Genomic DNA, 11,435 nt, shown 5'->3' on the forward strand with positions numbered 1-11,435 from the left:
AACTCAAAGAATAGTATTGACCTCATTTTTTTAGTCTATTACTATACAAGAGTGAAATATTTAGTAAAGATCAGCCTAGTAATGTGTTTGCAGTCTCATCTGAATTCTATCTTTAAACAATTTTTGACATTTACATCATTAATTATTAAAATGATTATGAAGGTTTTAACTAACATTATAATTATGATTTTTACAATTTAAGAGCTTACTAGAGCCCAAGCACTTTGCTAAATATATATATATGTATATATAATTACAATACATTTATAGAGAGTGTTAATTGATATGTATACACATATTTACTTTAATACAGTTGTGTGGTTTCACTATTGCTGTTGGTAATTTATACATGGAGGAACAAAAGTATCTTTACCAAAGACTCATGGTGCAAAGACAAAGTTAGGATAAAAGTCTGCATCTATTGGAATCCAGAACTAGTATTTATGAGAGTATGATGACTTGCTTGAATGTGCATGCTCATTTGCTCAGTCACCTCTGACTCTTTTTGAGACCCCCTGGACTGCAGCCCACAAGCCTTCTCTGGAGATACTGGAGCTGGTTGCCGTTTCTTACTCCAGAGCATCTTTCCAATCCAGGGATGGAAACTGCATCTCATGCATCTCCTAATTGGCAGGCAGATTCTTTATCACTGTGCTATGTGGGAAGCCCCCATACTACACTTGATCTAGACTTGCTTGAATGGATTAGGTCAAAATGGTGAAACCTCAGGAACCTCTTATTTCTATATTTTTAAAAAGAAATCATGTAAAGATCAAAATGTCAGACTGTGTATGCATAGCAAATATGCTGCTATAACAGACAAAAAATTAAAACTAAAAACAATTTGAGCTATTAAAAAAAAAAAGGTATTTGTCACAATCCAGTTTTTTTATCTTTGGAAATGACTTGCAAAAAAGAGAGTTGCAACCTGATGGTTCTGGAATTCATACTTTTGATTCACTGTAATCTGCTAACATCTAAATTTTTCCCACAACACTTGTGCCTCACTTCACTTTATAACATTATCAATTATTACTTGCTGACTGCCAAATTTAAAAGATTTACTACGATCATTATCTTAATAGTCATTTTATAGAATATGACTCTGTAAATTATTTTTCCTTCTGAAAATTTTCTTCTTCCAGTTGATTTACATGATACCTTTTGTTTTATTTAAGATAGAGGCTAAGCTTCTATAATATAGAAATTAAAAAAAGAGTGGATCTTTATATATATATATATATTCAGAAAAGTTCCATGATTAATGAGTAGCTTTGCTCCATTATGTGCTCATTAGACTTACATTTCTTCTTCTTACCATCCCACCATTTCCTAGATGTGGCTTTTATCCAGAATGCCAAAACCAATTACCATCCCTATGTTCATGCTCCAGCCTATGGGAAGGTGAAGAGAATGGAGAGCAAAAATTGCCTCAGTAAAGTTCTATCTCTAAAGTTCTATCAACAGCAGGTTGAACAATATGTAGACATAGAGTAAGGACTTGTAGACACAGCAGAGGAAAGAGAGGCTAGGAGAAACTGAGAAAGTATCATTGACGTGTATACATGATTGGGTTTCCCATGTGGTGCTAATGGTAAAGAACCCACTTGCCAATGCAGGAGATGTAAGGGACTCAGGTTCAATCCCTGGGTCAGGAAGATCCCCTGGAGGAGGGCATGGCAGCTCACTGCAGTATCTTACCTGCAAAATCTCTTGGACAGAAGAGCCTTGGAGGTTACTCCAGGGTCACAAAGAACTGGACATGACTCAAGCGACTTAGCACACACACACACACATACTCTATCCTGTTTAAAATGGATAACTAGAAGGAAGGAAGGTGCTGTATAACACAGGAAGCTTAGCTTGGAGCTCTGTGACTACCTGGAAGGGTGGAAAGTGGGGAAAGACTCAAGAGGGAAGATATATATATACATACACACACACACACACACACACACACACACACACACACACACATATATATATCCTGAGTGTTCATTGGAAGGACTGATGTTGAAGCTGAAACTCCAATTCTTTGGCCATCTGATGAGAGGAGCTGACTCATTTGAAAAGACCCTGATGCTGGGAAAGATTGAGGGCAGGAGGAGAATGGGATGACAGAGGATGAGATGGTTGGATGGCATCACTGACTAAATGGATGTGAGTTTAAGTAAACTCCAAGAGTTGGTGATGGACAGGGAGGCCTGCCGTGCTGAGGTTCATGGGGTCACAAACAGTTGTACATGACTGAGCGACTGAACTGAACTGATAATTGTGACTGATTTGGACTGATGTATGGCAGAGACAGCCACAAAAATGTAAAGCAATTATCCTCCAATAAAAATAAGATATAGTCCTATAGCCATATTTTCCTTAAAGAGAGGGTGGAAAATGTAGTGTCTACCAAAGTGACCACGAAATGATCTAAACTCACAGTTTGCTAGTATAAATAAGATAAGAAAGGTCAGTGGATACTGAGGGAAAAGTAACAGTCTCTAATACATTTTGCATTTTCTACTTAGAATTCTATCATTGAACTCTTTGGGCATCTTGTTTTTCTCTATTCACAAAATAAGTGTTTTTCTCTTGATCCTTACATTTTGCTCAACTTAATTCCAACCCTCTGTAGTTGGAATTCCAACTACTCCTTGCTTAGTAGATGAAAGACTAAGGGTTACATTTCCAGTGTCCTTTACTACTTGATGTATTTAAAATTACAGAGAGTAGACATCCATGTATGGCATCTGTGAAGTGGAATTAAACTAGCTTAGGTGGAGACTATGCATTGGCTTTTGCTGCTTTTTTTCTGAAGCTTCGTTTTCCCTTGACAGCTGTGGCAGGAATCTAAAACCTGTCTCTAGCTTTGGGGAGTGAGGTTTTTGACACCAAGTATGAATGATTGCTCAGCTGTTATGATTCTGCTTATAGTCGATAGTTTTGGAAAACACATAGCAATCCCTGGGTCATGGCAAAGGCAATTTACTGATGGAGACATGTTTGTAGGGTCTTCTGATTGTCAATGGAATATAGGATTGGTATTATATAATTTGGCCATGGAAACATATCTCTGAAACCCAAGGGATATTTTGAGGAACGTCATAATACCAGCATAATTGGGGGAATTTGTACTAGACTACGTGAACCTCATTCAAGCAGGACCTAAAAATATTCTAAACTTTCAATGTATTTGAGTTTTATCATCAGTAAAAGAATACTGGCAAGTTAAAAGGTTCAGTATGGCAAGAAAGAAACATGAAATGAAAAATAAAAAATTACAAACTGAATACATATGGTTTCATGACAAGTTGAATAAATGAGGGCTATCAAATTGCTCTGGAAGAATTTCCCCATTCTCTTCCTTTTCTTCCCCATTATATTTCGTGTTATCTAGCTAGTTAGCCATAAAATATATATAATGATTATTCTCCTCTGAAATTTTATATGAACATTTTGGTAGTACAACATATGACTTAACATACCATTCTTTAGTTTCCATATATTTGTTTATGGCAGAAAGTGAAGAGGAATTAAAAAGCCTCTTGATGAAAGTGAAGCAGGAGAGTGAAAAAGTTGGCTTAAAGCTCAACATTCAGAAAACTAAGATCATGGCATCTGGTCCCATCACTTCATGGCAAATAGATGGGGAAACAGTGGAAACAGTGTCAGACTTTATTTTTTTGGGCTCCAAAATCACTGCAGATGGTGATTGCAGCCATGAAATTAAAAGACGCTTACTCCTTGGAAGGAAAGTTATACCAACCTGGACAGCATATTAAAAAGCAGAGACATTACTTTGCCAACAAAGGTCCATCTAGTCAAGGCTATGGTTTTTCCAGTAGTCGACTATATATGGATGTGAGAGTTGGACGGTGAAGAAAGCTGAGTGCCGAAGAATTGATGCTTTTGAACTGTGGTGTTGGAGAAGACTCTTGAGAGTCCCTTGGACTGCAAGGAGATCCAACCAGTCCATCCTAAAGGAGATCAGTCCTGGGTGTTCATTGGAAGGACTGATGCTGAAGCTGAAATTCTAATACTTTGGCCATCTCATGCGAAGAGTTGACTCACTGGAGAAGACCCTGATGCTGGGAGGGGTTGGGGGCAAGAGGAGAAGGGGACAACAGAAGATGAAATGGCTGGATGGCATCACCGACTTGATGGACTGAGTTTGAGTAAACTCCGGGAGTTGGTGATGGACAGGGAGGCCTGGTGTCCTGCAATTCATGGGGTTGCAAAGAGTCCTACACAACTGAGCGACTGAACTGAACTGAACTGAACTGAAGAGAGGGGAAACAAATATCATTCAAAATGGTTAGTGACTAATCCTTTTTCTATTTAAGGAAAGCAATAAGCACTCCTTCTTTATTAGAAGTACGGCTGCATTTATTGTAGGAAGTATAATTGCATTACCTTAGAAGAGAGAATACAGCTAGTTTTTTATTACAGGTTGGAAGTTTAACTAGAGATGGATTGCACATTTGGGGGCTCTGAGTTGTCAATTATTGTGAGGAAGATCTTGTTACCCAACTCTTTCCAAAACTTCTGGAGTATGTTTTGTGTTCTGTGTTTGTTCAGTCACTCAGTTGCATTCCACTCTTTGCAACCCCACGGACTATAGCCCACCAGTCTCCTCTGTCCATGGAATTCTCTAGGTGAGAATACTGGAATGCTGTTTCCTCCTCCAGGGGATCTTACCAACCCAGGGACTGAACTCTTGTGTCCAGTGTCTCCTGAATTGGCAGGCAGATTCTTTACCACAGAGCCAACTGGGAAGTATGTTTTCATGTAAATTTATTTAAAAAATTAAATACAATATTTTCTAGAGTCTTTCAAAACTTTTCTGCCTATAACATAACTTGTGCCAAACATGTTTATACTTGAGATTTGAAAGGTGAAAATGAGCATCATATGGTGAAACCTGTGTTTCATTTGCCTTTCAGCTTGAATTAATAGTCCTGATGACATGTGTGTGTAAGCGTGGAGTTTGGGATTCCCTGGTGGCTCACGTGGTGAAGAATCTGCCTATAATGTAGGATGCCCGAGTTCAATCCCTGGGTCAGGAAGATCCCCTGGAAAAGGAAATGGCTTCCAACTCCAGTATTCTTGCCTGGAGAATTCCAAAGACAGAGAAGCCTGATGGGCTACAGTCCATGGGGTCACAAAGTGTCAGACACAACTGAGTAACTAACACAGAGAACAGATTTGATTTTCAAAGATGCTGAGTACTAGGATACTAGCATCTTATTTTCTGATGTGGATGATAACAAGGACCTAGTTGCCTACCATTTGGCTGCAGCTTTCTGGGTCCTTAGCGTCCTGGTCATGGCAGATACATGAGTGGACTGGATGAGACTGGATGAGTGTTTTTTATTTGTTGTTTTGTTTGTGGGGGGTGTGATTCTGAAAGTTCGATGTGGAACCTATCTATTTTGGCATTACAACAACAGTGTGTATCATAACATCTGATTGCCTTAAATCATTTCTGTTTTTACTGGTTAGGATGAAATAAACAAGCTTTCAAATGACAACCAGTGATCTCTACCTTCAGGTAGTCACACTCTTGTCTAACTCTCTTCCCTTGAATATTCATGGGGTTTAAGACTTCAGGAAAAGCTATGGAGCATCACATCCATGGCTGGGTTACACAGGATTTTAACTTCTGCCTTTCCTGCAGACTCAGCAAGGACTCTCTTCTTGTCTTTGATGCACCCTGCTGCACTGTGACTTACCTTATAAATAAGGAAGTAAGAGCAGTGTCTGGCTAACAACCAACAAAAGCAGAGTTTCTCAGTCCTAGAATCCATTAAAAAAACCACATTATTTCAAAAATTACTTCTGGTTGGAAGCAGATTCCTTCCCCATTAGATGTCTACGGTAAGACCAAAGGCTCAACTGGCATCTTGATGGCAACCTTTTGGAGACCCTGGATAAGAATACTCAGATAAACCATGAAAGGACCAGATAAACCATGCTGGACTCCTTTCACACAGAAATTGTGAGATAATAAATATATAAGCTGTGCTCGCTTCGGCAGCACATATACTAAAATTGGAACGATACAGAGAAGATTAGCATGGCCCCTGCGCAAGGATGACACACAAATTCGTGAAGCGTTCCATATTTTTATACTATCTATGGTGAAACAGATCACCAGCCCAGGTGGGATGCATGAGACAAGTGCTCGGGCCTGGTGCACTGGGAAGACCCAGAGGAGTCGGGTGAAGAGGGAGGTGGGAGGGGGGATCGGGATGGGGAATAAGTGTAAATCTATGGCTGATTCATATCAATGTATGACAAAACCCACTGAAATGTTGTGAAGTAATTAGCCTCCAACTAATAAAAAAATTAAAAAAAAAAATAAATAAATAAATATATAAGCTGCCAGTGTGTGATAATTTGTTACTTAACAAAAAATAAGCAATGCACACATCTATGTTTCTCTGTTAAAATGCATCATAAATTAAAAAAAAATGGCATGCCATTACTTTGAATTGACAATTTTGAAATTTATTTATTCACCTCAAATTTTTTTCCTGGTGCCTGTCATGTAGTCACTGACACAGAACAATGCTCTACAATCTGCCCTACTCCACTTTTATAAGATTCTAAAGAGCATTTGTTTTGTATATCAAACTAAACATCTGTTAAACACCATGGCTGCTTCTGCTGCTAAGTCGCTTCAGTCGTGTCCGACTCTGTGCAACCCCATAGACGGCAGCCCACCAGGCTCCGCTGCCCCTGGGATTCTCCAGGCAAGAACACTGGAGTGGGTTTCCATTTCCTTCTCCGATACATGAAAGTGCAAAGCGAAAGTAAAGTTGCTCACTCGTGTCCGACTCTGTGCAACCCCATGGACTATAGACTACCAGGCTCCTCCGTCCATGGGATTTTCCAGGCAAGAGTACACCATGGAGATGTCTGTAAACCTTGAAATATGTTTTGATATTAATAAGAATCCTATCAACAAAGGTGTGCTTGAAGGTCAGATGTTTAAAGAATGCCCTGTTGCACATTATTTTGCCTGGGCAGAATTAGTAAAAGATGATAAATGTTAGTAAATTTGCAAGATTTTATGCATAATTTTTAAAAAATAGATTATTTCTAAGTTATAAGAAAAACACCCAGCAAAACTTACTGTTTCGTAAAAAAATAATACCAAAAGTAATGGATTGTGGCATGACAAAGTGTTTGAGTTATAAAGTTATTTAATAAGGAACTTGGATCTGAATTATGAGTTACTGCATCTTGCTTCTTAAAGGAACAAATGCTTCAAGATCCAATCCTGATATGAAACTTTCTGTCTGATAGACATGTTTTTGGATTCATTTGCATTAGCTGCTGATATTTTTATCCTAAGCTGGTAAGTAGCACAGTGAACATGTGCTGGAATATGTTGTCAGAAAACCTGATTTTATTTCATCTACAAGGTGGTTTTTTGTTAATTTCCATTCTGAAACTAAGGAATTAATTTATTTGAATATGTTTTGATTACTTTTTGACAACTGAAAATGCTTGTTTTAAGTTCTTTGGGGAAATTCATCTGGATGTTTGCTTGTACAGCAAAATAATTAAAACTTTTTTTCTATATAACTGTCAGTCAGCATTAGCTTTTATATAGTGATTTAATGTCAACGGTTTCAGTATAATTCAATGGAATCCATGCTTATATTACCTTATTCATAAATGGTATACCTTCAATTTCCCCATAAAACTTATAAATTTCTTATAATTTGAATCCATGTTTATTACTTTCCCACATCTCTTTCATAAATTCAGATATTCATTTAACTACCATATGTTTCTGGATACGTGTTACTTGCTAAATATAAATATACCTACTGCTTCATACAAAATCTGTGAGGCATTTTTCACAATATTTAAATTTAAATGAAATAAAGTCCAATATTAATAAGCTAAATATGTAACTTAAAATTACTACACCAAAACATGCAGAAGGAAAAGAGAAGGAATCAACTAATGTAGCTAAGAGCAGAAATAGCTGAAATGCAAAGTGGACATTTAAAACAGGATATCAATCAAATACAAGTTCCCTATCACCATCTCCACAAAACAAAGCAAAACAGAAAAGAACAAAAACACAGAGACTTGTAGAAATACTATTGCACATCTGATGAAAAAAGAAAGGTGTCAGCAAAAATACTAGGAAATAAAAATAGAAACATAATTTTGGGAAAGCAGAGTTTGTAAAGCAAATAAGGAAGTATTATGCTCAAATGTACTACAGGAAAATGTTAGGTGATATTGATTAATTCTTACAAAAAATGTAAGCTAAACTGACTCGTGACAGTAAAGGACATTATAGGATGCTTCTGGAAAAGAAAACTACAGATCAATCTCACTCATGTACAGAAATGTAAAAATTCAAAGAAAGCACAGTATTTGTTTTCTGAAATAAGGAAGCCAATGTCATTCAATTCTATTTGCTCACTTGTTTTTTCAATAATATGGTATGATTCACTTCAGAAAAAAATAGTTATCTTAAAAATTAAGTTTCTTTGTACAAGTTGCAGATTTTTCCTTTCTATTGTCAGTGGTTTATTTTTACCACTTTCTAATATCCTTGTTGTTAAATTAGAACATAGCCATAGAACTTTTCACTTTACAAGAGTTATAAATCTACCACTTTATATAGTTTTGTTGATATCTCTGTAATTTTATAGTTTGTAATATTGTCCAGATATACAATTGCATCTTTAAAAATAAAACATGGTCTGTTTCTTGTCATTCAGTGCTAATTGTGTCTACTATTTTATTTTTTCTTGTTCTGTTTATTAGAATCTCATGCTAATATTGTACTTAGGTTTATTATATTTAAGTAGATTTAATTTATTTATACTTTATTTAGCATATTTCCTAGGAAACTAGGCAACATATTAAAAAGCAGAGACATTACTTTGCCAACAAAGTTCCATCTAGTCAAAGCTATGGTTTTTCCAGTGGTCATGTAGGGATGTGATAGTTGAACTGTAAAGAAAGCTGAGCGCCAAAGAACTGATGCTCTTGAACTGCAGTGATGAAGACTCTTGGGAGTCCCTTGTACTGTAAGGAGATCCAACCAGCCCATCCTAAGGGAAATCAGTCCTGAATACTCACTGGAAGGACTGATGCTGAAGCTGAAGCTCCAATACTTTGGCCACCTGATGTGAAGAACTGACTCATTGGAAAAGACCCTGATGCTGCGAAAGATTGAAGGCAGGAGGAGAAGGGGATGACAGAGAATGAGATGGTTAGATGACATCACCAATTTGATGGATATGAGTTTGAGTAAACTCTGGGAGTTGGTGATGGACAGGGAAGCCTGCTGTGCTGCAGTCCATGGGGTTGCAAAGAGTCGGGCATGACTGAGAGACTGAATTGTATTAGGAAAGATTCTGTATCATATAAAGTAACTTCAATCTATTGTCAACATCATAAAACATTTTTCCTATAGTTTGATGATGTTATAAATTACACTAAAATATTTTCTGGTTTTGGACCATACCTGAGTTGTTGGGATGAACATTCCTGATATTTGTGGATTACTCATTTGAAAAATAATTGGGTTCTATTTTTAAGTAACTTACCAATATTCATATTTTCCCTTCTATGTTTATAAATAAGATAATTTCAAAGCTTTCAAAATTGGGTTTAATGTGTTATGCTTTTAAATAAATAAAATACATAGGGATTTATGTATTCCTGAGCTGCTAACTAAACTTTATTCACTTTCTTCCTTTCTTTGTCACTTTGAATTTAGACAATTACTAAATTTCTCTGAACTTCAAAAACTTGTGCACAGTTTTGCCTTTTTTCATATAGCAGTACAGTATTTTATTGAAGTGTATTTGCTGTACATTATATAAGTTAAAGGTATATAATAATGGTTCACAATTTTTAACATTTGCAATCAATTTATAGTTATTATAAAATATTGGCTATATTCCCCACATTGTACAATATATCCTTGTACCTTATTTTATACCTAATAGTTTGCACCTCTTACTCACTTACCCCTACACTGACCCTTCACTCTTCCCTCTCTCCATGGATCACCATTAGTTGTTCTCTATATCTCTGAGTCTGTTTCTTTTCTGTTACATTCCTTAAGTTTGTTGTATTTTTTAGATTATGCAACTAAGTGATATAATACAATATTTGACTTTATATATCTGGGATTTCACCTACCATAATGCTTGCCAAACCCAGCTTTGCAGTTGCAAATGGCATAATTTCATTCTTTTTAATGGTTGAGTAGTATTGCATTGTAAGTAGGTATATATATATATAGTATATATACTATATATATGCCATATCTTCTTTATCTATTCAACTACTGATGGACTTTTAGATTGCTTTCACATCCTGAACAATTATAAACATTGTTACTATGAATACTGAAGTGTATGTATCTTTTCAAATTAGTGTTTTTTTCAGATATATATCCAGAAGTGGAATTACTAAGTCATATGGTAGTTTCAGTCTTTGGTTTGTGTGAAATCTCCTTATTGTTTTACATAGTGGCTGAACCAATTTATATTCCCACCAATAGTGCCTAAGAATTCCCTTTTCCCCATATCTTCTTTAATGTTTTTCATTTGTGGGGTTTTTTGTTGTTGTTGTTGTTTTGATGATAGACATTCTGACAGGTGTGAGGTGATGTTTTATTGTGATTTTGAGCACAACTTTTCGTGTGCCTATCAGTCAGCTGCATTTTTCCTTCAATGAAATGAGTACTCAGTTCTTCTGCCCAATTTTAAATTGTGATGTTTGTGTTTTTGGTGTTGAGTTGTATGTTGAATACTAATCCCTTATCAGTCATATCATTTGTAAATATTTTCTCCCGTTCAATAAGTTGTCTTTTCATTTTCCTTGTTTCATTTGCTGTGCAAAATCTTTTACATTTAATTAGGTCCCATTTGTTTATTTTTTCTTTATATTTCATTTAGGAGATTGATAAAAAAAAAATTACTGTGATTTATGTGAAAGAGCGTTCTTCATTTTTTCCTCTAGGATTTCCTCTGTTATAGTATCCAGTCTTAAATTTAGGTCTTTAATCCCATTTCTTGTTGAAAAATGGAGAAAATGAAGGGGAAAACATAACTACTAATAATTAACAAGGCACTTCTTGTAAAACTTATAAACACATTCTGAAGGAAAGATCCAGAAGGAATGCAATAAAAGTTTGAACCCTTCAAATTAGCGATAGCTCCTTTTATTTATTACCTTGAAGCCATAATGGAAAATCTGACCATCTTTCTCAGGGTATTCAAATGTTCATTTGGATCAAAAGTTCTGGTAGTTTGTTGAATACAAAAACAGTCACTAAGATAACCAATTTCTCATGTGACTCTCAAGTAAAAGTAGTCTATCTCTCTTGGTATGAATGATCTTCAAAGTTCTCTCCTTAATCTGACAATTTGTTGTTGCTCTTCAGTTGC

At 36.0% G+C, this 11,435-nt stretch overlaps 1 non-coding gene across 1 annotated transcript; it reads left to right on the plus strand.

Moving 5' to 3' along the window:
• The first annotated feature begins 6,015 nt into the window (after positions 1-6,015).
• LOC122687631 lies at positions 6,016-6,122 on the plus strand. The gene has a single exon (XR_006339196.1). It is a non-coding gene; the product is annotated as a U6 spliceosomal RNA (small nuclear RNA).
• Positions 6,123-11,435: the final 5,313 nt, after the last annotated feature.

This window comes from Cervus elaphus, chromosome 31 (assembly GCF_910594005.1).
Source record: "Cervus elaphus chromosome 31, mCerEla1.1, whole genome shotgun sequence".
NCBI lineage: Eukaryota > Metazoa > Chordata > Mammalia > Artiodactyla > Cervidae > Cervus > Cervus elaphus.